This window comes from Paramisgurnus dabryanus, chromosome 14 (genome assembly GCF_030506205.2).
Source record: "Paramisgurnus dabryanus chromosome 14, PD_genome_1.1, whole genome shotgun sequence".
NCBI lineage: Eukaryota > Metazoa > Chordata > Actinopteri > Cypriniformes > Cobitidae > Paramisgurnus > Paramisgurnus dabryanus.
In genome coordinates, this window is record NC_133350.1 from 30,811,928 (window position 1) to 30,838,314 (window position 26,387).

At 37.4% G+C, this 26,387-nt stretch overlaps 1 protein-coding gene across 3 annotated transcripts in view; it reads left to right on the forward strand.

The window, feature by feature from the left end:
* Positions 1-9,838: 9,838 nt before the first annotated feature.
* Positions 9,839-26,387, forward strand: part of draxina (dorsal inhibitory axon guidance protein a) — a 40,777-nt gene continuing 24,228 nt past the window's right edge. For 2 of the 3 annotated variants that reach the window (XM_065241998.1, XM_065242000.1), the window contains exon 1: positions 9,842-9,917. The gene's annotated coding sequence lies outside the window, so the exon portion shown is untranslated. Of the gene's footprint in view, positions 9,918-26,387 lie in introns of all 3 variants that reach the window. The other variant, XM_065241999.1, reaches the window with a different exon arrangement.

The following is a 26,387-nucleotide window of genomic DNA, read 5'->3' on the forward strand; positions in this document are numbered from 1 at the left end:
GCCAAACTGCATAGAGTGCAGAGAAGATGTACTTATGTTTAAATGCTTTATTAATTGTTTAGCTACCCACTTTTCGATGATTTTAGATATGACCGGTAAGATGCTGATAGGTCTATAATTGTTAATATCTAATTTACTCCCTTTTTTAAAAATTGGTATAATTGTAGCCATTTTCCAATCAGTTGGAACAATAGATTGTCTTATTGACAGATTGATCATATGTGTAATAGGACATATCAAAGACTCTTTATGTAATTTAATAAAATGTGTGTCCAAACCAAACACATCCTTGCTTTTGGAGTTATTTAATTCATCAATAATGGAGGCCACCTCTAGTTCTGTAATTTCCTTTATCATAAATATCGGCTGTGTATAGTTTACTGTAGAAGACACACTTATGGTTGGGGTAAATAATTCAGATATTTCATTAACAGAATTTCTAAAAAACGAATTTAACTCGGACGCTAAAATAAGTGGGTTTTTCATCAGTACATTGTTAATTTTAAGTTCAGTTAATTTATCTTGTATATTCTGTCTACCAGTTAGTTTATTTATACCTTGCCAAATTTTTTTCCCATTTCCTTTTGCACTATCAATTATGTTCTTAAAGAAATTTGCTTTAGCTTTCCGCATCATTTGTGTAGCTTTATTTCTTGCTGAAGTGAATTGTTGTCTATCTATAGTAAGGCCAGTTTTAATCGCCCTTTTAAGTAGTTTATCTCTTCTCTTCATTTGCAATCTGCAATCTTTGTTAAGCCACAGTATGGTCTTTGCATCTTTTCTTCTACGCCTATCCTTTTTAATGAATGATGCCATAACCATTTTAACCTTGCTGTGAAAGATGACACTATTGTTTATAATATCTTCACTTGCGATTAAAGTAGTCCAGTCCTGTTCATTCAGAGCTATTTCCAAATTCCAAAATATCACTCTATTTTGAGGGGGCCCCCAAGGCCTGATAATTTAAACAATCCGAAATTTTAGTATTAATAATACGTAACGCAACTGCATGTCTGCATCCCCCTTAGTGAGGTCCCCTCTCATTATGCTTGTATGCTCTTGACGCTTTTGCCGGCTGTTTCAAGGTGTAGCATATTAAGGACACACTAAGCGAATTCAGGCGTTTTAGGCCATAAAAATTATTTTGCTACAGCAAACATCTCATCTCACTATCTGCTAGCTGCCTGTCCCCTGAACACACTGTAAAAACGCGGTCTCTGTAGACAGCCCAGGCTCCAAAAATTGCAACAAAAACAAAGTGGTGCAGCCTACAACCATGAAACATAACAAACGTGTTCCAGCCAATAAACGACAAGAAGGATTTGGTAGTGGGGTTTTGCGGGTTAAGGCTCGTACAGACTACATGACTTTAAAACGTTGGTCCGAACTGTGCGGTTCACACTACATGACTTGCTCTCTGTGAAATCAGGAGTATTCACGTTGTTGAGCAGTTCACACCACACGACATAACGTGAATGCCCCACAACAGGAGGTAACACACTACACGAGTTGAGAACAACTCTATCACCCGACGATTCTATCTTGTCTAGAAACCACGTTTTGTCACGAAAAATCACGCGATAAAACAAACCGGAAATTACGCGAAACAACACGCGCGCGAGTAAACACACAGAAGAAGAAACAAGAAGACGCGCAAAACTTTTGTTTGTATATATAGATTTCAGACAGAAATTAGTGCTGCAAAGCCGCAAAAGGAAAAAAATTAAAGAGATGTGGATGTGGAGAGGTAAATCAGCACCACACGCGGACAGCAGGGATTAAAGAGTGGGAGGTGAGTACAGCGTGTTTATATAGGAAATATAGCTGCATGCTTTTGTTTGGCTATGATCACATTTAAAATATCAAAATGTTGTCTACTGTGCTTAAAAGCTGTGTTTCTTGATTTAATTATCATTCAAATAGAATAGGACAGGCTTCGCAAAGCATGACTTGGAGAGCGTTTAATTGTCTTTGACCTTGCAATTCTATGCAACAGGTTTGTGTGATTTCATTTCAAACGAATATGAACTGAATGTTGTCAACGTTTTTTTTCTGTCTGGGTATGTTTTTGAACTTTTTGGTGTCATGCAGGTGACACAAGTCCCTCAGGTTCAAGTCCAGGATGGGTGACAAGCACCATCCCACAAATAGTTTTGGATACCTGTTCTGCTCTGTACCAGCCAGGTTATAAAGGACGATTTCTTGAAGGTAGGGTTATTACAAAATATAAGTATAATATATACTTCATTTAAAAAAAGAACACCCATAACATTGTGGACATCAGCAGTTGACTGTCTTTGATAAAAGTGTTTTAGTAAAAACTATTATTAGAAACAGGGATATAGTTCCAAAAAGCATAAGTAATTATATTTTTATGTCTATATATACCTGTATACATTAATTTCATAATTTTATCTGAGCTTACACTATGTGTATATTAAAGTATTTTGTGTATAAACATGAATTATGTTAACACAGCAATAAATATAAAATTACTTCCAAACCTTACAGTATATTGTAATATTTGTTATTCTACATGTTGTTTAGTCCCTAGTTTATCTTTATACTTATTTATATGGATTTAGTAAGAAGGGGTCTCATTTATAAAGCATGTGTATGCACAAAATAGGTCTGGAAACATGGGTACGCTAGCCTAGAAATCTAGACGCACCCTAGCGGCCGCAAAATATATTTGCTGCCAGGGTTTAGTCTAGGCACTCACAATACACTTAACAGCTCCAAAAACCAAAATTTGGTCAGGCCAATCACATCGTGTGTAGCGTCTGTGGGGCGGGCTTAACATGATGACGACAGAGCTGCAACGGTTCTTACTTGAAAACAAAGAATGGCTGCTGCTGCTGGCGAACAGCTTTCTTTTGAAGCGGCTTTGGCCGCGACTTTAGACTTATGTTTTTCTTTGAGAGAAGAGCAAATAACCCTACTGAAGTCCTTTTTAAGCAAGAAAGATGTGTTTGGAGTTTTGCCGACTGGTTACGGTAACTACGTCACCTTCTTCGTTGCTCTGTTTGTTCATAGCGCTATCCTATTGCGTGCAGAGGCATTTTGAGGGACAACCTTATATCCCGCCCCTTGCATTGAGCCGTTTGTGTGAAGAGTTGCCAGACCTTACATCTTGATGTAGGTCTGGCTTACCAGGCTATGGGTACGCCAGTTACCACGCAAAGGTTGTGATCTTTAAAAAAAAAAAAATGGGAGAATGGGCTTGCGTGGTGGGATCAGAAGATAATTCATGTACGCACACTTGCAGAAAGGGAACATTGCTTTGTCTGTCTTAATATTTTTTGCCGTATGCAATTTTTGGATTTTGTGCATACGTAGACTTTTAGTAAGGATCCTACGCACAGTTTTATAAATGAGACCCAAGGTGTTTGACTCACAAAAGCATGGCTATCCAATTTTGTTCTACATATAACTATGCAAATAAATCCATTTTAAAAGGTAGTCTTGAATATATAAAAATTTAATCACTGACATTTGGTGTGTCCTATTGTTTTAGACACCATCAACGAAAGGAGAGTTGCATACAATAGGCATGGACTTCGAAAGGAAGTGGCAGTTTCCACATTGCTTTGGGGTACTTGCTACCCCTCCAGCTGTAGCAGACTGCTGACCACAACATGGTTGATGGGCAGTGGAAGAATCATGGGATGCGTGCTTTTCAACCGATGAACACCACCTCACATCGCATTTGTATGGCAACAGCAAAAGTGCAACGCAATCTGATGTGGGACTACTTTGTCTGTGGTTCACTTTTTCAATGTTTTAAGTATTCTGTTTATTGTTGTATTATTATTCAATTAATTTTAATTGCATATGAATCAAAAGGTGCAGGAATGTAACAAATAAAGGCAATATGCATGTTGCAATTAAGTGCCTTGTACTAACTTTATTTCTTGATCCACACTCATTATTCACAGAACATTAACAGGGGGCAGTTGTAGCCTAGTGGTTAGAGTGTCGGGCTTGTAACCCGAGGCTCACGACCGGCGGGTTGCAACTCTGGTGCCCTTGAGCAAGGCACCTTAACCCTAATTGCTCCCCGGGCGCTGCAGGGATAGCTGCCCACTGCTCCGGGTGTTTGTGTGTTCACGACTTGCAGTGCGTGTGTTCACTATTCACTGGATGGGTTAAATGCAGAGGTCACATTCCAAGTATGGGTTACCATACATTGGCAAATACTCACTTCACTTAACTATGTTTCTATACTAGGATGCTAAACATCAACATATCTGATCATGATAAAATGTATGGCGATTGTGATGATAAGCTCTGGGCATTTTTACTCAATGTGGATTAATCTAACAGCCAATCACACACAATTATATTACGATATTTATATATCACCCAGCCCTTAAAAGGGCTCTACATTTTTGTAATGTTTAATTGTGTTAATGTGGTGCACTGCACGTGTTCTAACAATTTATATTTGTCTGTCCACATAATATACATTCAAATGTACTACATTGTTTTCAAGTTGCACAAACAACAATGCAAGGCTATAAAGCACTATTCATATTGGCTAGTTTTGGAAAATATGACAATGTGTTTTATACTTTTATACTTTGTTACATTAAATATATTACTTTCGATAGACCATTTATTTCATGAAACAGCACTGGGAAATTCAATCTAAACCCTTTAACAAGTTTAATCACCTTATTGATAAATGTAATACATAGTAAAGTCAATAGTTTGTAAACAAAAACACATTGGGACTGCACATGTCATGCATGATATATGCATAGGGTAGGTTTGTCAGGTGACAACATTGATCCGCTTCTGTCAGTCTCCTGGGGGTTGTATATCATCACCATTATGCTTCTTTTGAGATGTGATAAGAGAACTGGGTCTTCAGTATCCCTCAATTCCAAAGCCATGGTTCCCAAATTAAGTTAATGTATCCCTAGTTGTTTGTGAGTCCACTTGTGCAACAGTAAAGTCTAAAATCAGTAAAGAAATTCATTGTTTTCAGTTAATATTTACCTCCACACTTTCATTTATTTTATTTGTCTATTCAATCTAAATATGAGAATTTATTCCTTTGTTTACAAGCTCTTTCGACTGGTACAAAAGGCAGATTGTAATGTAACTGAATATCTTCTAATACACAATATATAACAATAAACAGAATTACAGTAAAAAGAATTATACACTTTATAATGTTTTATAGACATATCCCAAAAATAGGATTACGCTAGCTTTTATAATATGCATGTATATGGAAATATGACCAATTATTTTACATTTACCCTATAACATTTAGATAATGTAATAATAACATTTGCTCACCTGGCTGTTTTACAGCGTTTGCTATTTCTCTCCACGTTTCTTTTTCTCAGCGCAGTTGTGGTAAATATATGTGAAACGTCATACAGAGATTATGCCTGAGTTCAATGTTTTCTTGGTGACATGCTGCTCATCTTTCTGTGTGACGTTAACCCCTCGTCGGATTGGCTGTTGCTCGTGACATCATAGGAGGTCGAGTCGCGCGACAGCTCCAGATATCTAGCGTGCTAGATATTTTTCTGGTGTCGGCGACGCGTCTGCGAGCGTCTTTGATGCGTTGTTGGCTCTTTCATACCAACAGATTTGCGAACGTCGATCGCCCGCTAATCCCCCGCGATTTGCACCCGATCACACCCCGACCTGTCGGCGAGCGAACGATTTGCAAATCGGGCTTAAATCTGGCTTAAAATCATGTAGTGTGAACTTAGCATTAGTGTGCGTGAGGAAGAACGGTAGGGAGGGGCAAGGGGGAGAGTGAGAAATAGGGGAGAGGGAGGGGGAGGAGTTTTCTATGCTTCGTTTTGTTTGACAACACTTCGAACGTCAACAAGAAGTGACTTCACACAGATTCGCTTAAAGCACCTTTAAACTCACGTTACTGAGAAAATGCATGATTTGAAACATAAAGAGACTTATCTGTCTGGCAGCCAAAATAGAAAGAAGAATCAAGAAGAGGAGGAACGACAAGATAATGATGATTGACTTACTGTAAAGATAATAAAGACAAATACTTTGGATGTCAATTTCATAATAATTTCACTGCATGTAATTATTTGCTAGATGAAAGACTGGTAAAAGGATAGGTTAGCTAGGGTTAGCAGCAGCATGTATTATAGTGTTAGCAGATATTAATTCAGGCTGAAATGGAAAAGGTGGTACTGGGAATGATGCGCACATAAATTTGAGGTGATAGCCTATTATGAATATGAAGATTGTATTGTACCTCAAAGGTTATGTCTTATTGTGTCTTTTATTAAGATGAAAACTGACATTATTTTGATTAAAATAAACACTTTATGTTCTGTTAGATACGTTTTGGCCATTTACTGTATGTTGTATAATTATATGTCTGACTACCAAAAGATATACAGTATTAAGAAAAAATCTTTTGATAGGGCCTGACTGATTAAATTTGCCTGGGGCCCCACAGGGAACCTTCACCCATTTGCATTAACCTTTGTATCGTTAGAACCCCAGTCATGTTTTTAAATGGTCATGCATTATTTACTCAGTTTCCCCTGAAAGGGGAGAAATACTCATTTCAGTGAGGCACTTCCTTCTTTCAATGATGTAAAAATCGTCATTTTGCGTCATTGAAAAAAGGAAATCCTGTATCTCTGTTTAGTGTGAAAGACTACAGACACTCATTCCTCATTTTTCCAAGGTGGGGGCTATGGGTGGGACCCACTCACGCTAAAGACCTATTACAGATCAGTGGGTGGAACTTACGAAAATATACGAACACAGACGAAAAAACGATCAGCCGCTATCTTTATGCTAAGCTAAGCTTACAGACGTTGTGGAGCGAGCCAGACTTCGTGTTACAATAACAGCGGAAGTTAATCAATATGATATAGAAGAAGGTGATTTTGCAAGTGTGATGCTCTAATCCGCTGTTCATTGCACCTTTATGAGTCACAATACAGCAAAGAGCTGAGGCAGATGGAGGAACAGAAGCCCGAGGATTAGGCCGGAGCCTGGGCCTCTGCTGCGTAGAGGAGCCCGGACTGATAGTGCCTCTACTCTCGCTGTGTGCCTTCTTTATAACATTTTTGCATCAGATAAGGAAATGAACGTTTGTTTGGTGAATGTTTCGAGGCAAGAGAGCAACTTTGCGCGTGTTTGGACATGTTTATTTCAAAGACGTGTTTCCGCTTACGAGCACAGAGCTGAGGCAGCGCGTCTGTGGAGATATTGTGCAGGGGACGCGTTTGTGTGCAGGATGCAGGGATAAACGGACGTCTGACTGTAAAGTGAGTGTTTCTATTTTCTTTGTTATACTAAGGTGGCATTTATGTACACAATAGCATATCTGAGCGGTGTTTTATATGTCTATGTGAAAGCAATGAGGCTGATATTACACAGATGTAATTACAGTAAACAAGAGACCAAAAGAAAATTGGTAAAACTTAATAAACATTTAATATGCATACCCATTTTTAAGTACTTGGAAAGACATTTGTACTGCGGATCTGAAACCGCACGTTACTGTTTGAATAAGACTTTGTTACACACCAGGCCAGAGTGTTATTATTTTATACAGTTTAAAAGTAAGTCATGATTGGTGTCTGTCAGACACAGTGGTGGCTATTTTATTTGTTTTACTAACGTGGCATTTATGTACACAATAGCATATCTGAGCCGTGTTCCGATTAATGGGAGTGGCTTGCAGAGCTGTGCATTGTGGTGCATAGTGGGAGTTGTAGTTTTTCATACAAATGTGCTCTAAAGTCATGTTCTGTCTTTTCTCGGTCAAATAGGCACAAATTTCTAAATTGATGTTACATTTCGACTACAAATATGACCCACTTTCAACAAAGATTAATGTTCCTATCCATGAAATGGCCCTTTAATGTAGCTTTGCCTCTGGTGGACAGTCAGTCATTCAAATTAGATATGCACAAAATCGGATTTAAACTGAGAGTGTGAACATACTGTAGTCAAATAACACATGATGTTACAGAAAGCTTTAGCTCTTCTCATCTATGTTTTCTCCACAGCACATTTACTAAGATTGTATTCAGAAAAACTTTAAGTATGTTTGCATACTGTAACCAAGTTGTTACCTCAATTTATTTTGATAACCAGCTCTTTTTACCATATAATGAATAAGTTTTTTACCTTAAGTGAAAAAGAAGAAGTGAATGCCCGGCTTAATAGTTTTCCTCGCAGGTGTAATTGTTTAGTTGATAACATTTTATTTTAATAGTCGAGAGATGCACCCCGTGTTAATTCTCTGTAAAAGCGGCGATGCAATGGTGCATAGCAATCATTTTGTCGTAAGTTAGGCCGTTTGCTTATTTATTAGTTCGGTAACGTTATAATGTTTCTCCTGAGATGTCAGACGTGTGCAGGGAACTTATATGCTGTCTTAATATGCTATTTTTTCAATTCTTACTTTTATGTGTTAAGAGTTGTTTTCATGAGGAAAAAATGTGGAAAACCTGTTTGTGACGAATGTGTGTCTTCTTCCCATAATACAGAATTGTAAAGCTATAATGCTATTATGAAACGTAAATGAAGTCAATCAGGGGCGGCGTTTGCGTATGGCAGGGTATGGCAGTTGCCATACCCTAGCAGTCAGACAAAACACCAGAAATCAACAGGCTATAATGAAGCTCATTAAAAATAATATTAAATATTTTCAGTAGAACATATCTGAACATTGGTACATCACTAATATGGATAATTTACGCGTGTGCTCGACTTCATGCTATAATACAGGAACCGACATGTGGATGACATCAACGTGCCGCGAGAGCGGTTTGAAAGCAAACTCTTCCCATGATTTCTCACCTCACCCTCGCGGTACTTTGATGTCATCAGCCTGTCATTCTTGCAGCGCAGCTTGAATTGTGCAGGAGGTTTCATGATGACCGCTGTTGTTATAATCTTTATTTTCGCAAGTAAACTCCTTTTTTTGTTTTAACATTCAAACAGACTCACGGTTCTCCCCCACATTCGCGCAATGCATATTGCATACATTATTCCAGAAGTAATATGATTTGTTCTCTGTGGATAAATAAACATGTTCTCTTCCACTGGGACATTGTAGCGCAGTATAAGTGAATTTTATTAATTATTTGCGCGCGTTTTTGAATATGGCGACTTGTGGAATAAAAACTGCACAACGACAAAAGGTAAGACTTGTTTTTGCATTTAGCCCTGTTTTACTAAGAGTTTTATTTAGTGTTTTAGTCTTTGGTTAGCTGGCTGGGTTAACTACGTCTACGTATGCTCTATCACATCATTAAAAGTCTTTATTGTGTTTTATAAGTGTTTATTGGCGGCTGTCATGACAAGATTTGTGAGGGGATGTTACAGTATGTTTTGATATTATCTTGTTTTAGTTTATCTGTTGCTGGAGTTGCACTTAGTTAAGAATGACAACATTTGAAAAGCATTTTAAACAACCATGATTTCTATTTTTGTTTTTCATTTGTATTGCTTCCGTATTGTTGTCAGTAAGTGTACATCCGTGCAATTATAATATGATTTTATACAGGTTGGTGGAGTATGTACACATATGGATATAATGGTTTCATAGATTCGTTATTTGAATGGCCTTCTTGTACGAAGAATTTTTGCCATACCCTAGGTTTTCTTGAAACGCCGCCACTGAAGTCAATCCTTAAAATTGTAGTTGATGTGTTACCTTATCTGAGAGTGATCACTAGGAAATTCCGTCGTTTCATAATGTCGTCGGTTACGTTTTTATAGAAGTAGTGAGATTTGCGCGGTAAACTCGTTTTATGATCATCATCACTGACATCAGCTCTCACAGCGGCGCGCATCAGGGAGCGCGCTTGAGTCTCTTTCTCAGAGCGCGAGCAGCTCAGCATCTATGGTCCGCTTCTTCACGCGTCTCCTGCTCAACGGATTAAAACACGGTGAGATACCTGCTCTTATTTTTAGTCATATATTATTGTTATCTATTTCGTGTTTGACTGGGTTTTCTTTGGGTACTGGTTGGTAAGAAACCACAACTTTTACCTCTCCTCCTATTCCAGTCCGTTTGCATTAATATTATTTGTATTTCAATTATACAAAATAGTAAACAATAGTTATTTATCGATACATATGTTATCGATAGCAATTTGGCTTTGAAATTAAACCATTGCAAAACGCATTTTGTCATAAATATAAATGGATATATAGCCCACCAATACACAATTTCTTGTAAATGCTTAAGTTATTTATAATTGCTATTCATTTATCATTTATTTTCCAATTAACAAAGTCGTTTTGTACTATTTTAATAAACACTTTTTATTAAAACACGTTTTTATTACTAATATAAAATAGTTCACTTTAAAATGCGTCTCAAGCCAGCGTTTACTAAAAAGAGCACACAAAAAATTATTTTCCTCTTACAGTATGTTCATAATTGTAGGTCTTGAATTGGATGGGCAGCTTGTTATGAAAGCTGCAATTACAGATGAATTTCAATTTGACACTAAATGCATCTTTTGATTTTTCATCCACACATCATTATACATCTGTAGTGTGATGTCTGACTTTAAGGATTGATTGGAAACCATTGGTGGGTCTGTTATGTTGCCTTAGTCTATCATAACGTGTCAGATCTAACTAATTTGCGTCTACAGACAGATTTATAACATTTATACATTGTTATTTTATATATATCTATTAATGTGTAAGTGTAATGTTTGTAAGGATGTTACAAAGATAAACTGTAATTTTAGGAATGCAGAACACATTATTTCCCATGCGTATTTTGTTATGGCATCAACGAATGCTTGAATAATAGTTGCAAATCTCTGAAACGGTGCTATAATAAAGTTATGCATATTTCATTCATTCTAAATGTGTTTGGCACTATTTCTAAGATCATATTGCTTTTTGGTTGGTAATTCAGAGTCTGTTCCAATTATAAGAAGCACACTTCTGAAGAACTGATGTTTTAAAGATGATACATATATTGATTTGGCCAGCCAGTATCAAGACATCGATTACATCTCCACGCAATGCTGAATGAATGTGAACTAAGTCATCAATAGCCACAGTGAAATGACCTTCTGCTGATTCTGGTTTGGGGGGGGGGGGGGGTGATTGTCAAAAGAGTACAACAGACACTACAAATGTAGACCATCCCTAAACACCTCCAATCTCTTCGGCTATTAAGAGACCCTAAAACAGATCAATAAAGACCTTTGTGTGATTTGTGCTCCTGCTGGTTAACTGGAGGCTGGTCTTTGTGGGGGTACTGGAGACAGCTGGTCTATTGCTCCACAAATGAGACATTGTCCCTTCCGATAGTTTGTACGGAAATTGCTTTGACTTAACAGAGACGTTTCCTTGTGAACTAGTTTTATATTTGATGTCATATGGTGCGGTTCTCCACGTTCACCTTGTTGTCTTCACACCTCAGGAAGTGCATGTAATGACTGCAGTCCTGCTGTAGACTGTGTGCATGTGCGTTGGTGTGTTTTTTTGGGACGGGATGAAGGAGGTTCCCCTGCTGTGAGGATGAGGAACATTCTGCCAGTACGCTTAGCAAGAAGATAAGACACATTGCAGGGAGCCAGTTATGATGCTGAGAGACAAACATGATAGGCTATTTGATTAAGCCGCACATGCGTTGGGCCTGCAGCAAACACAATCTCCTCCTCAGCTCTCTTGGCACCAGATGGGTCCTCCTTATGGCAATTTTAACACTTACGCTGTTGTTACCCGCTTTGTGTCCTTGACACTTCTAGAGCTGCCAAAACTAACAATGTGAGGTGTGAAATTGTTAAAACTGGTTGCAAAGACATAACTGATCTCATGTGTGTAGATGGGCTTATTTTCTTCTTCTGAAACATTCTTTTGTTAGGTTTTCTTAATTTTAGGGAGCTAGACATGAAATCTTAATGTTTCGCCCAAGCTAGGCACTTGTTAAATTCCTCTTAGTGATCTTAGTCAGATATAATGCACTTTAAAAGATCAACACTCCAACAGTGTATTATTTGACTGCATTAAGCTTTTTATTAAAAACGAGTTATGTAAGGAATAATTGATGACGGTCAGTTGAATTATTTGAAAATAATGCACACCCAAGGTGGTAATGATGTGCATTATTTTCAAATAATTCAAAGGACCGGTGTCAATTGTCCCGCTTATATCGCGGTTACCACAGACATTTCTCTGGTAGTTATTTTAAGATGTTTGATAGGTCAGGTGTGTGTTTATCGAAAAATAATGCATACCCGTAGAACATTTCTCAACCACTCAAAATAAAGCATTAAACATCCAAACTTGAATTTGTAAAGTTGACATTCTAAATGATGGTTACAAACAATATAAGAAGAATATATTGTCATTATTTACTAAAGTGATTTACAGTATCTCACAAAAACTGAAAATTTGACTTGTACAAAAGTATGTGAACCGTTTTATTTAGTAGCTTGTGGCACCTCCTTTAGCAGACATTACTTCAAACTAAACATCTTCTGTAACCACTGCCCACATCTTACATCTGCCTTTTGGTATTTTTGCCCACTTCTGGACATCTTGCATATACCACCCACTTCAGGTCTAGACACAACATTTAGATTGGATAAAGGTCTAGACTTTGTTTAAGCCACTCCAAAGTATGAGTATATCTTCTTCTTTTAACCCATTCATTGGTGGGTTTGCTCGAATGGTTTGGGTTGTTGTCTTGTTGCATCACCCAGCCCAACTTCAGCTCCCTGACTGATGGCAGTAGATTCTCATCAAGAATTTATTGATAGGCATGATAATTCATATAATCCTGGATAATATGGAGTTGTCCAGTCTCTAAGGCAGGAAATCAGCCACAGGCTTTTACATTTCCACCACCATGCATCATGGTTAGGAGAAGGTTATTTTCTGGGAAGTTAGGAAGTTTTGGACTCATCTGTCCAGAGAATGGATTTCCAAAAGCCTCTGGTTTGTCAAAAAGCTATTTATCATAGTAGAAATAGCTAGCTTTGGTGTTAGCAAGCCTCCCATGAATGTCATGTCTGTTTAGTTTTCATCTGATTATGTTCGCATGTACATTTACTCTGTGCTAAAGGAGAGGTCTGCCCTTTACCTCATTTATTACTTTTCTGGTGCTTTCTGACAATAGTTTTGAGGGACAATAGAGTTGTGCTCATGTTGAATGCCCTACATTTGTAGATGATTTGTCTTACATGGGATGGAAAGAGGTGTAATCTGGTGGAAACGGTCTTATTGCCTTCCCCAGACTGCTGAGCTGTCACCACCTTCTTTCTTATGTCCTCAGATATCTCCTTTTTTCCTGGCATATGTTGGTCTTTTTGGGTACACCTTGGTTATTTTGGGGCCATTTTTGTCTTTATTTGGCCGACAGTATGTAAGGAGAGGACAGGAAACTACAGGTTGAAAAGAGTGGTACGGGATTGCCAAAAGACTTGGAGCTGTGAATCAACCTCAGGTCAGGGAAAGAGTGTCAGCACCATATGTCGGAGCACTGCCCATTACACCACCAGCTTCCTCTTTCTTTTAATCAGTGTTGCCCAACCACTTTCCTAAGGATGGCTAATTTGATTGGTCTACTTAATTGACTATTTAAGCACCAAAATGTGTTCGGGGTTGCAGCTGGGTTTTTACTTACTTTTGCACATAAACTAATTTCATCTTTCATGTGGTTTTTGCTACTTACATAAGGGTTTAAACATGCTGGCCATATGTTAAAGTGAGTGATTGTTATTGGATTACTAGTTGACTATTTGACCTATCCCATAATCAGTCCCACTGGACATAAGTGTCCATCCTTATTAGCTCTGTAAATCATGGAGGCAGCTTTTTAATGCATCATTAGCTCCAAAACAAAGTAAACTGTCTACACAGGCAATATTTAAAACAAGGGTGATTCCAAAAACTAGTCAGATTTTGGTAATACCAGCATGGCAGCAATATAGTAATGATGATTTACTGTAATACCTTTTACTTTAAATGTGTATGACACACAAGATGCTGCCTATGCAAAGTATTGGCTGCTTATGAATTTCCGGTTCAATCTGTTTTTTCCTTTAAAGGTCACCTATCCACTTAGATGACAAGGCGACTCACTGGGCTTTTTAAGAGACCCAGGATTTTAGATAGAGACGCCCCATCATCAATGGTTATGCTTGTCTGTGCATTTTGGCAAATTAGTTGGGTGTGAAATTGACCCTCTGTCATGGGTACCGTCCCTTTATGTCAGAATCTAACCAACTGCTGCTCGTAGGTCTACGCACCAAACATAACCCACTCCTAAACATTTACATTATGCAAACGTAAACTATGGTAGACCTACATATTTTTCTTAAAATAAAAACCAATTAGAGTTTGTCAGTGATAAGCGAGAAAAAGTTTTCCATGCTCCGTATGTGGTCTATAATCACCTCATTCAAGCATCAAAAAGCTCTAGCGAAGTTCTAACCTCCTTAAATCTTCCAGATGAGGAGGTATAGATAGAGAAAAAGCTTCATCCTTTAATGCTTTGAAAAGCTTTTTTTTGTTCTGCTTACTGGAGGTAGCAGGGGTGTAACAGATGGCTCATGGAGCCCCAGATCTCAGCAGGTGGAGATGTTGAAGACCTCACAGTAGAAGCTGTATCTCTTCTCTTGAGATGTCAGTGAGTTCATTAGTGAGCCCCACATCTCTTTCAAACTTGAGCACAATATCATCCAAGCGGCTTGCGGAGGCTTTTATCAGTTATTCACACAGTAGTGGGATCTTAAGTGTCTGTACACCATGTTGCGCTCACGCTTGCCCTCTGTGTGGTAACTTCACTGCCTTGTGTCTTTCTCTCTTTCTGTTTTCCTTTTATTCTCTCTCCGATCTGTCTTCACTGAATTTCCAGCGACAACCTCAGCTCCACACTCTAAAAAACAAACGGTGCTATATAGCACCAAAACAGTTGCTTTGGATCGTAACGATAGAAGAACCATTTTTAGTGCCATATAGCACCGGTGAAGAACCAGTGAAGCACCAGTGAAGCACCAGTGAAGCACCTGTGTAGAACCATATAGTGCTATGTAGAACCATATGTGGTGCTATATGGCCCCTATATGGTTCTACACTGGTGCTTCACTGGTGCTTCACTGGTGCTTCACTGGTTCTTCACCGGTGCTATATGGCACTAAAATGGTTCTTCTATCGTTACGATCCAAAGCAATTGTTTTGGTGCTATATAGCACCGTTTGTTTTTTTAGAGTGCATGCTGTGACCCTTTGCTGAATATCATATATAATCTAAACTTGCCTGCTGTTGCTCTCTCAAATGCCAGAAGCGTTACAGCGTGAATCCACAGAGAGCTCTGTTTGTTATCAACTATACTCTGTCTCTATATCACAGATGAATGTGTGTTTGGTTAAGGCCTGTGTTTGTGTTTGTCTCATGCCACGTGGTTGATGATGCCAAGGATTTTTGGTCATCAGAATGTGACAGTAGAGGAGACACATTTGATTGATCTTGTCAAACAAGCTGGGAGTTTAAATCAAACATGATATCAGCATATTTTTAATATCAATATATTCAAGATATATTGTAATAATTTAGCCCTTGATCCTTTTTGCTGTAACATATAATAATTATTATACTGTACTGAATAATAAATGAAGCTTGCTGAGCAATTCCAGCATTTTGGATGTGACATTTGCAGTCAAAACTTAAAATATAATTTCTCAGAGAATGTATTTATTACCAACATATTGAACCATCTGTTTATATTTTTCAAAACCCTGATAATACAGACGACATAAATATATCAGTCTATGCAGGTTGTCTATTGGGAAATATACATGCATTTTGGATGTGACAAAAAAGACAAGTTTTTGAGAGACAACATACTTTGTTGGAAAACCAGAAGCAATAATACTCAACAAATGGAAAAGTCATGGCTCTTCAAAGAACAAATAGTATTTGTTTAAATTTTCATGTGCACGTTTATGAGAAAAAAACAATGTTAAGCATGTGACATTTCTCCGATATGAATGTAACAATAACATGAATGTTAATAATTTGAAAATAATTTTGAAAACTTAAGGACCTTGCATTGTTAAAAAAGCCACCAAATATTGAGACCTCACCTCAGTAGTTAAAAATATTTGGAAAAACTTTTTACATTGAAAAAGGAACCTGAGCTATATCTAGAAACTACAATATCATGAAGACTTTGGTGAGGGGCAGTAAATAACCACCTACAGAATAGCCACCAGCTAGCATTGACCCAACAACCACACTTGTTTAACACAATAGCAACTGCATAGCAACACCTTAACAACCACCTAGATAAGTCAGTGTTTTCTATAAGCATTGACTAATGTAACTTTTAAAAAGTAATCTGATTATTTTAAAAACATTTTTTAGTGATTAATGGGATGAAAAATTCTGTCATCATTTACTTACTCTCATGTTGTCATGAACCCACATATTTATTTCTAGTGTTGTAGTTCTCGAGACCGGTCTCAAGACCACTTTTTAAAGATCTTGGTCTCGTCTCGGAATCGACCGCATTTTTACTCGGTCTCAGACAAAGAGGACTCAGAATTTTATTTCAAGACCGGTCAAGACCACAACTTTTGGAACATCACAAATTTATTTATCATTAATTTTATGCAGTTTATTCAGGTTTGGCATATGATGTTGGCATTGTTTAAGCATTGTTTAAGTTTCTCCCAATGACAATTTTTCTAATTTTATTACTAAAAACACCTGCATTGTGTTAAGTGGATAGCAAGCCATGGAAAGACAGTTCAGAATAAATGGTTAAGTTGATTTCAGCTCTTTAGTGTTTGTTCACTTTTATTTGCTTATAGACAAAGATAAATTCCCAGATATCTGCAATGCCTTTGATTATTTTATCAACTTTACTGATGGCATAGACATACACGCACACACACACACACACACACACACACACACACACACACACACACACACACACACACACACACACACACACACACACACACACACACACACACACACACACACACACACACACACACACACACACAAGAAGTGCCTAATCATATGCATATTCCACATTTTATCATAAGCGTTTTAATGCAGTGACTTGCACTGGTCTTGGTCTTGACTTGGTCTCGGCCTGTCTTGGTCTTGACTTGGTCTCGACCCTTTAAAGTCTAGGTCTTGTCTCTGTCTCGGCCTGTCTTGGTCTTGGTCATGACTTGGTCTAGGTTTAGGTGGTCTTGACTACAACACTATTTATTTCTTTGTGTTCTGATAAACACGAAGAAACATATTTTGAGAATACAATGGAAGTAAATGGGGTACACGAACGGTTTGGTTACAAACATTTCTCAAAATATCTTCTTTTGTGTTTATCAGAACAAAGAAATTGATACAGGTTTGTAACAACATGAGGGTGAGTAAATGATGACAGAATTTTCATATTTGGGTGAACTATCCCTTTACAACAATTAAAAACTGCTAAGAGTTTAAATATATTTATGGTGATTGAATTAAAAATAATTTTATAGACATTTCTATGTGTCTGATGGTGTTGACAAAAATCCAGTGCTGATCCCGAAAACCTCTAATATATTTTGTTCCAAAACATGTTTACATACCCAAACCCTTTAACAAATATATATACACTGATTTTTAAAATAATGATTCTCAAGAATCACATATGAGTCCCACCATATGTATTGTAGCCCCTTTCAAATTATTATCCTGCGTTAATTACAATAAAATTCCAGTATTGTGGTTAAAAACATGGCAGTGTATGACTTTTTGTTGAATGTTTTGTTTGATGTTTTTTATGTTTTTAATTTTGACATTTACATTTATGTAGTTGCTTCTGATGAAGTGACTTCATTTTAGTATACTGTAAGTATCACTCCAGTAAATTTTTTTCCATAAACAGTGCGGCATAAATGCATAATCTACGTCAGCAAGTTATTGTTGGCCCAAAGCCATCAGTAATTTCTGACCTTGTACGTGTTCATCCTGATAATCCTATTCTTTGTTCACACATAACATCATACCCGTAACTTACTTCCTTAACCAGAATTTTTAAAAGGTCCTGTTCACACATGATCTCTTAACAGTAATTTACCAGTAAAACCTGGTAGATCTTGTAGTAACCTTACAGAGTCTTTTGTTTTGACCGAGGCCTTTATAAAAACTGTAAATCCTGTAATGATGAACAGCTATTGTAAAACAAATAGGTTAGCCAATAGCTGTACTATCGATTTTTCCCAGCCCGGCATCTTTATAAATCATGCATTGGATACATTAGACTCCCAAACCCCCTCAACATCGTTCCCCTCATCATTTTACAGTCAACAACTCACTTTAAATCTAAGTGCTGGGCTTTTGCCAGCATCTCATGATTCATGTCATCTATGTTGCCAGTTTAATTGATGTGGGGTCTTTGTGGTTAACATCATACCAAGCCCAGCAGGATGGGTGGCCCTAAAACCTCGCTACATCAAAGGTCCACCTGTTAGACAACAGACTTTGTGTCCATTCAGTGTGGACTGCAGTCAGTGTCTCAATTTTTAAGAAAGTTTTAAGGAACTTTATTTTATGTTCTTACCTGTATGTTTTCTCAGTACTTTATTGCTGTTTATTACTGTAATTGTTTTTAATGTTTTTTTTTGTGCGGTTAGTGAAAGGGCCTTACTAACATGCTTGTCATACTAACAAAGTCTTCGAGGGAGTGAGCATACTAAATAGAGACCAGCAATTGTCTCAAAACCAAAGCTCAGCAGTCGCTCCGATCTCTCTCTGGTTGTGAATAGCACCCAGCACGTAGTACTCACTGATACGGTCAGAAACAGTCGGAGTGTGTTTCCCAAGAAGTTGCCGCAATCTCGAAACAAATTTCCTTTGGCAGCAGTTTCGCTTTCGGGTCTCATATGCAATTTCCCTCACTTAGCCTATGTGGATGAGCTTTTAAATAGCCAGCAATAAACACCCTCATCTAGCAACCCTAAACAACAACCTCTCAGGGTCTGAGGTGCGTTTGCGGCCGTGATAAGGCCGGTCCAGCTATCGACCCACACACAAGCAGTTGCTCAATATCCCATCCCCATTGATTTACCATACACCACCGTCTTCACTGGACAGAGCGGCTGCCTAAATGGGTTGCCAGGGTGATCAACTACTTCTTAGCACACTGGAGAAAGCCTAAATATTCAGATGCTGACATCAACACAATGAAAACACAACCCTCAGCCCATAAAAGCGAGTGCAGTAAATCAATATAAGCACTAATTGATACCAAAGCCATGTCGAATGGTGGCACAAAATGCACCCACAATGTTGTTTCCAATCTGAACTTTTTAAGGGTCACATCAACTGAAGAATCATCTCTGAGGCTAACCAACTCTTTTAGTCTATGCTTGTGCGACAAAAACCTTTCCCACCTGTGTCAATTCTAAAATATATAGATAGAGAATCAGTCACATAACAAATGCTTTGTATTTTGTTTTCACCGTCTACGTTAACTATAGATGCAATAAAGCACTGTTAATATGTATAGTATAAAATGAAGTATGCTTTTTAAAAAACAAAGCATACTTTTTTGTACATTTTAAATACATGTTGAAGCATACAATGTAGACGTATTTGCAACATTTATTCATAGCATTATTATATTGTACAGCTACAAAACGTAAAACATTTACAAATCTTTCATACCATAAAGATTGCTGGATAATTTTCCTCTAACCATTTTATCGATATTGTTACCACCCGAGCCCTTAACCTTACCCCAACTATTTAATGCAAAAAAATGTAAATATGTAATGTATTCTTTTCATATTATGCAACGTAAATGACTGAAATGTGTTGGAAATTTTTTGGAACAATATAGCATTTAAAAGATATTTTATGCCGCTAATACATTCATACTCCAAACCAGTTTATTAAAATCATGTACTGTTAGAAATAAAAAGTATAACAGACAAACAAGTGTAAGCACAATCATTTATTTATTGCAACATTTCTAAAGCAGTACCAAAAGTAATAAAAATGATGATGTGCTCTCAGTCGTGGTTCTCTCTGGAGTTTATGTATAAGTACAGAGAAATATTAAAGTTATTAATCCCTGAGAATGTTAATCCAGCTTCTCTCTGTCAAGCACGCATTTCAAATTTTAAAAGTACATCGACTGTACAACAGCAATGTCACAAATCTGTGATGTATCACGCAAGAGCCAATAAGTGTTTGATATCACCGCCGTAAAGCAATGTGTCGTAAAGCTTCTTGAGGCACAATATTTGAATTCAAATTCATAACGAGATGTGACGTTTACAGTCGCTGATGAGAAATGGGATCAAGATCGCTGGATAAAGGACTACATTTTGATCTGTTCCTTGTGATCGTATGAATTTTAAAGATGTGGATTACAGCGAATAAATAATTTATGCTTTGTTTTGGTGGAGAAAACACCTTTTGTGTATTATGGCAAACAAAATGGTTAAATGATTACAGAAATATTATTCATTTTAAGGTTTTAAAGTATAGTCTTGTTTAATATTGTGTAGTTCCCTGAAAGTCATGAACATTTCATTAGGTAAATAAGTAAACTGTTTTAAATTAATAAGTCAGAATTAGTCAGTAATAAGTCAGAAATAAGTCGGTGGTGGTGGCGCAGTGGATAAGACACTTGCCTTTGGTGTGAGAGACCCAGATTCGAATCCTCTGTGACACACCATTGTGTCCCTGAGCAAGACACTTAACCCCTAGTTGCTCCAGAGGCGTGCGACCTCTGACATATACAGCAATTGTAAGTCGCTTTGGATAAAAGCGTCAGCTAAATGAATAAGTAAATAGGGCTGGACGATATTGCCAAAATTTTTATCATGATATACTTCTTAATTTCGGTCTATATGGTATAAATCCAATAACAGTATGCATATGAAAAATGCACCAGGAAAAACGGCCAAGAATGTCTGCAATGGATGTCTGAACCAAAAACAAACCTCTGAAAAAATTAATTTGCCAATGAAACCTCCTATAAAACTATATCATATTTAAAATAAAAAAGGGATAAATATATTTATATTCACCTTTAATTCCTGTTTAGTCTTCATACAAAAAAGTGATATCACTGTCAAGTAAAACAGACTTTCAGGGCCCTATTTTAACGATCTAAGCGCATTGTCTAAAGCGCACAGCGCAACGTCTAAATGGGCGTGTCCGAATCCACTTTTGCTAATTTAACGACGGGAAAAATGTTTTTTGCGCCGAGTGCATGGTCGAAAAGGGTAGGTCCTATTGTAATGGGAGTATTTTGGGCGTAACGTGCAGTAAACCAATGAGAGTCACAGCTCTCATCCCCTTTAAAAGCCAGTTGCTCTGGCGCTATTTCTAATCCCTTTTTAGATGACGGACTTTGTAAACTGAAAAACTAAGCGGAGGAAGAAGATCCCCAGTTTAAGATTAATGTTAAATAATTATGTTTATTAGTCATGGAAGTAAAAAAGCAGGCTTTTAATTGCTTTAAATGTATGGCTATCCAATATCACCAAAAAATTTTTTACAAGTATGTAAGATAAGGAAAATACTTTATTTGTAACAAACAGGAGATAAAGAATTTACAAACGGCTCTCCTCACGTTTCAGCACTTTGGACAGCGGTTTTTTTAGCAAAGAGTTTTTTTAAGCATTACTTAAAAATGTTTCCCATCTCACCATATCCACAGGTACAGAGTCATCATATACAATAAATCCGTGAGGTAGCATAAAAAAAAACATTTAAAAACAGACGCATTTGTTCAAAGCAAAGCATTTATTTACTTACCAGGCTGCAGGTGAAGCAGCTCTTTGCGCCTTCTAACGTCTCATAATTAGTCATCATTTATGTCCAAGCGATTCAATAATAATCTTTTACATTCAATCCTTTAATCTTTCATATTTAAAAGCATTTTTGTGCTGCTGCGCATTCATGTACCTTGTGATAAGCAAACCCGCGTTGTCCTCCCGTGTATAGGCGCATTTTACTAATGCGCTCTTTAACACTCTGGGGTCGACGGTGGCGCGGGCGCCGCAAACTCTTTGGGCCCTATTTTAACGATCTAAGCGCATTGTCTAAAGCGCACAGCGCAACGTCTAAATGGGCGTGTACGAATCCACTTTTGCTAATTTAACGACGAGAAAAATGGTTTGTGCGCCGAGCGCATGGTCGAAAAGGGTTGGTCCTGTTGTAATGGGAGTATTTTGGGCGTAACATGCAGTAAACCAATGAGAGACTCAGCTCTCATCCCCTTTAAAGGCAAGTTGCGCTGGCGCTATGTCTAATCCCTATTTAGATGACGAACTTTGTAAACTGAAAAACTAAGCGGAGGAAGAAGATCCCCAGTTTAAGATTAATGTTAAATAATTATGTTGTTTTTCCACTTGTATTGAAATTGTTATTTTTTTATTAAAAACTTTTAAAACCCGTTTTCTTTTAGTCATGGACGTAAAAAAGCAGGCTTGTAATTGCTTTACATGTATGGCTATCCAATATCATCAAAACATAATTTACAAGTATGTAAGATAAGGTTTGTACTCTAAAAATACTTTATTTGTAACAAACAGGAGATAAAGAATTTACAAACGGCTCTCCTCACGTTTCAGCACTTTGGACAGCGGTTTTTTAGCAAAGAGTTTTTTTAAGCATTTCTTAAAAATGTTTCTCATCTCACCATATCCACAGGTACAGAGTCATCATATACAATAAATCCGTGAGGTAGCATTAAAAAAAACATTTAAAAACAGATGCATTTGTTTAAAGCAAAGCATTTATTTACTTACCAGGCTGCAGGGGAAGCAACTCTTTGCGCCTTCTAACGTCTCATAATTAGTCCTCATTTATGTCCAAGAGACTCAATAATAATCTTTTACATTCAATCCTTTAATCTTTCATATTTAAAAGCATTTTTGTGCTGCTGCGCATTCATGTACTTTGTGATAAGCAAACCTGCGTTGTCCTCCCGTTTATAGGCGCATTTTACTAATGCGCTCTTTAAATAACATAAAACACATTGCGCCATTGACTTTAGACTTTAGACCAGGTTTTTGTTGGTCAATGGCGTAGTCTATTTTAGTTGCCTCAAAATAGCAACGCGCCAACAATGCGCCTGAACACACCTCGTTTTTAGACCAGAACGCCCATGGGCGCAAAAGGGGGCGCAAATGCATTTGCTATTTAAACAACGCGGCGCTAAACGTGAAAATTAGGGTGGAAACTAGCGAAAGACACTTGCGTCGCGCATTGCGCTGCATTGCGCCGGGTGTAAGATAGAGCCCTTAATTTTTCAATTACTCCGCAAAGAGACTTAAATTACTCTGCTGATTTTTGACATACAGATATGATTTATACATCATTTCAAACGTTAAAGTGTCTAGTTTTTTTCTGTCCACTCCCAATAAAAACAGAATGTTGTGCTTTTCGCAAAATTAAGAAAATAAACATGATGCACGTTCTGTTCTCTCTCCCTCAGTGAAGTCCTTTCAGAAACGCGTCAGAAAAATAAACTGTAACTTAACGAATACTTGGTGTAGAAACAAAAGATAAATGTCTACATAATGCTTGGAATGTCTCCTTTTAAATGATATAAGTGAAATTGAAAACAGATATTGTCATTCGGTGTAAACTGTATGAGAAGGAGGAGAAGTACCGTATTTCGCCAGTTACCTCATTATCTGTAATGAGATCGGATCGCCACACCCCCGCGCCATTGAAGTGAATGAGCAGAAACATCCATATGCATGACTCGTGCCTCCTGCAGTCAATGGATATGCAATCCACAATCCAGTCTCTCCATTCCTTGTTGTTCCATCCGATTGCACCAAACATGACATAAATCCTTATTTCCTTGCGTATGTGTGTCAGTATCTCCAGACGCGAGTGTTTTCTTTGTTCTTCCGTCAAACAGTTCACGCGATTGGAACACACATACACAAACACGCGAGTCAGGAAACTCGACGCGCTTTTTGGTATTCTTATATAATGCGCGATTCCAAACAGTACAATCCTTATTTAGTTGCGTCTAAGCGCATATCTCGGCACAGCAAGTTTATTAAACACAGGATCACTCGCGTGTGCACACATTCACTGCTTTCATGATCAACACGTGAGGTAATGGCGGCGGCTGTAAACAAACATTGATACGTTTACCACGCGTGTCCATTGTTGTGTTTCTACTATAATGATTACAAATACACAAATAAGAGTCCAGACAACGATAGGCAGTTGTTCTTTTGAGCTTTTTACTGCACAGAAGTAAACCTCTCGCTGGCCAACCAAACACTAACCCTGGGTTGAAGTGTGTTCATGTTAAGATGGCCAAACAGTATCTTTACCATGATTAAGCTACTATGGTTTTTAAAAGGTAACTTATACTTGTGAAATTAATAGAAAATATTTCAATAGAAATATATATATAAATATATATAATGTGTGTGTGTGTGTGTATTTACATTATATTGAAAAGTAAACCTTATCATGGTTTTACTACAGAGAAAGTTATTCCTGTTGAACATCCACACAAGGCTCATTAGTGGCTCATTATTCAACTCTTTTGTCTCTCAGCTGTCAATCACTGATTATTCAGGAGCTTTCCTGCCTCCATGCATACAGCCTTTCCCAAGCAAAAGTGTCTTAGAAATTGTAAATCAATATCTTGCTTTATGTGATTGAGTAGGCCATATGATTTTCACATCATTTTGAAGAAAAAACTCTAGACTACTAGATCCAGTTTGGAAAGTCTTGGGAAAACATGTTTAGAATGAGTTTTGTGGAGTTATATCAGTGACTTAAAAATTTTGCTTTTTCAAAAACCACGCATAAACATTTTTCTCTCAAAAATACAAACATGTACATACATGTTGATTATATGATATTGTAGCCCAGTTTGTGATGAACACAGTGTTATGAGACTTTTGCCATTAATATGTTTTTAAGCAACTGAAAAAAGCACAAATGTCAGTGCATGTCAAAACTTCCCAAGGGCCCTAAAAACCCCTTAGACCCCAGAGGGTTAAATAACATAAAACACATTGCGCCAGTGACTTTAGACTTTAGAGCAGGTTTTTGTTGGTCAATGGCGTAGTCTATTTTAGTTGCCTCAAAATAGCAACGCGCCAACAATGCGCCTGAACACACCTCGTTTTCAGACCAGAACGCCCATGGGCGCAAAAGGGGGCGTAAATGTATTTGCTATTTAAACAACGCGGCGCTAAACGTGAAAATTAGGGTGGAAACTAGTGAAAGACACTTGCGTCGCGCATTGCGCTGCATTGCGCCGGGTGTAAGATAGAGCCCTCAGGCTCAGCTTAATATTATTATAAGTGCACCCTGAATGTCAGTCAGTGTTAAATGCTGTAATGCAGGGTTGGGGCCATTTCTGAGATCAACATCTCATAGAAGGGACGAAGAGCTGTTTTAACATTAAAAGCACAATTATTTATTTTACATTTATAAACTATTATGCATTTTTTGCCACCAGGTTGTGTTTTGATATGTTATGGATTTATTCAGTCACAGTATTGACTCTCATAGTTCCATCTGTGTTAGTCCATAGTTTTGATAAATTTGCTATTATAGTAATGTGGAGAAAATATGAAGTCAATGTGACTCTAAAACTTTTCAATTGTAGTATTTAATGTTACAGTGTTTTAGAAAAATTAAAATTACTGATCTACTTGTAATTGCTTAGCAAGCTAGATAGTGATATATTTGATACTAGACATTTAATTATACATATTACTCATAACTAGTTGACACAGCAGCATACATACTTTTCTCATCATCTTTACCCTTTTCTAACCATGGCACTTTATGGCTTAAGGCTATTTTTTCTCACCAGTAATTTAGATTGTGTGCATTACATCTCCTGTTCTCTCTCTCCCTATATGGTGTCATCATTGGAAGCTGTGACTTTACGCGAACTAACCCCGCACCTCCTTCTCGTACTTCTGAGTGACAGCTCTTCTCTGAGCAAACACTTTAACGTCCCGAATTTACAGACAGACCAAATTCTGTCATGTTTAAGCGTAGGCTGTGTTTGGACAACTATTAGATGTCTTTTTTGTCTTTATTGCTCAGTGATGGTATTTTTGCATATTTCACATGTTTTTCCAATGTTTTTTCCCAATGTCCTGTTTTGTTTTTTTCTTCTCTGCTGTTTCTTTTTCAGTAAAGCTGTTTGGCCACAGTGCAATTCTAAAAAGCTTTATAGAAGTAAAACTGAACTGAATTCATTCATGTAAAAGGACAAATAAATATTACATTTCCCAATGTTTATTCCGACGCTTGTCACAGAGCATAGCAAATTTCCATAATGGCTTAAAGCAAAACGAACTGTGCAATTAGCTACACAAAAACAAGACTGCTACAGATTAACTTTTAGTTTTATTTGAAAC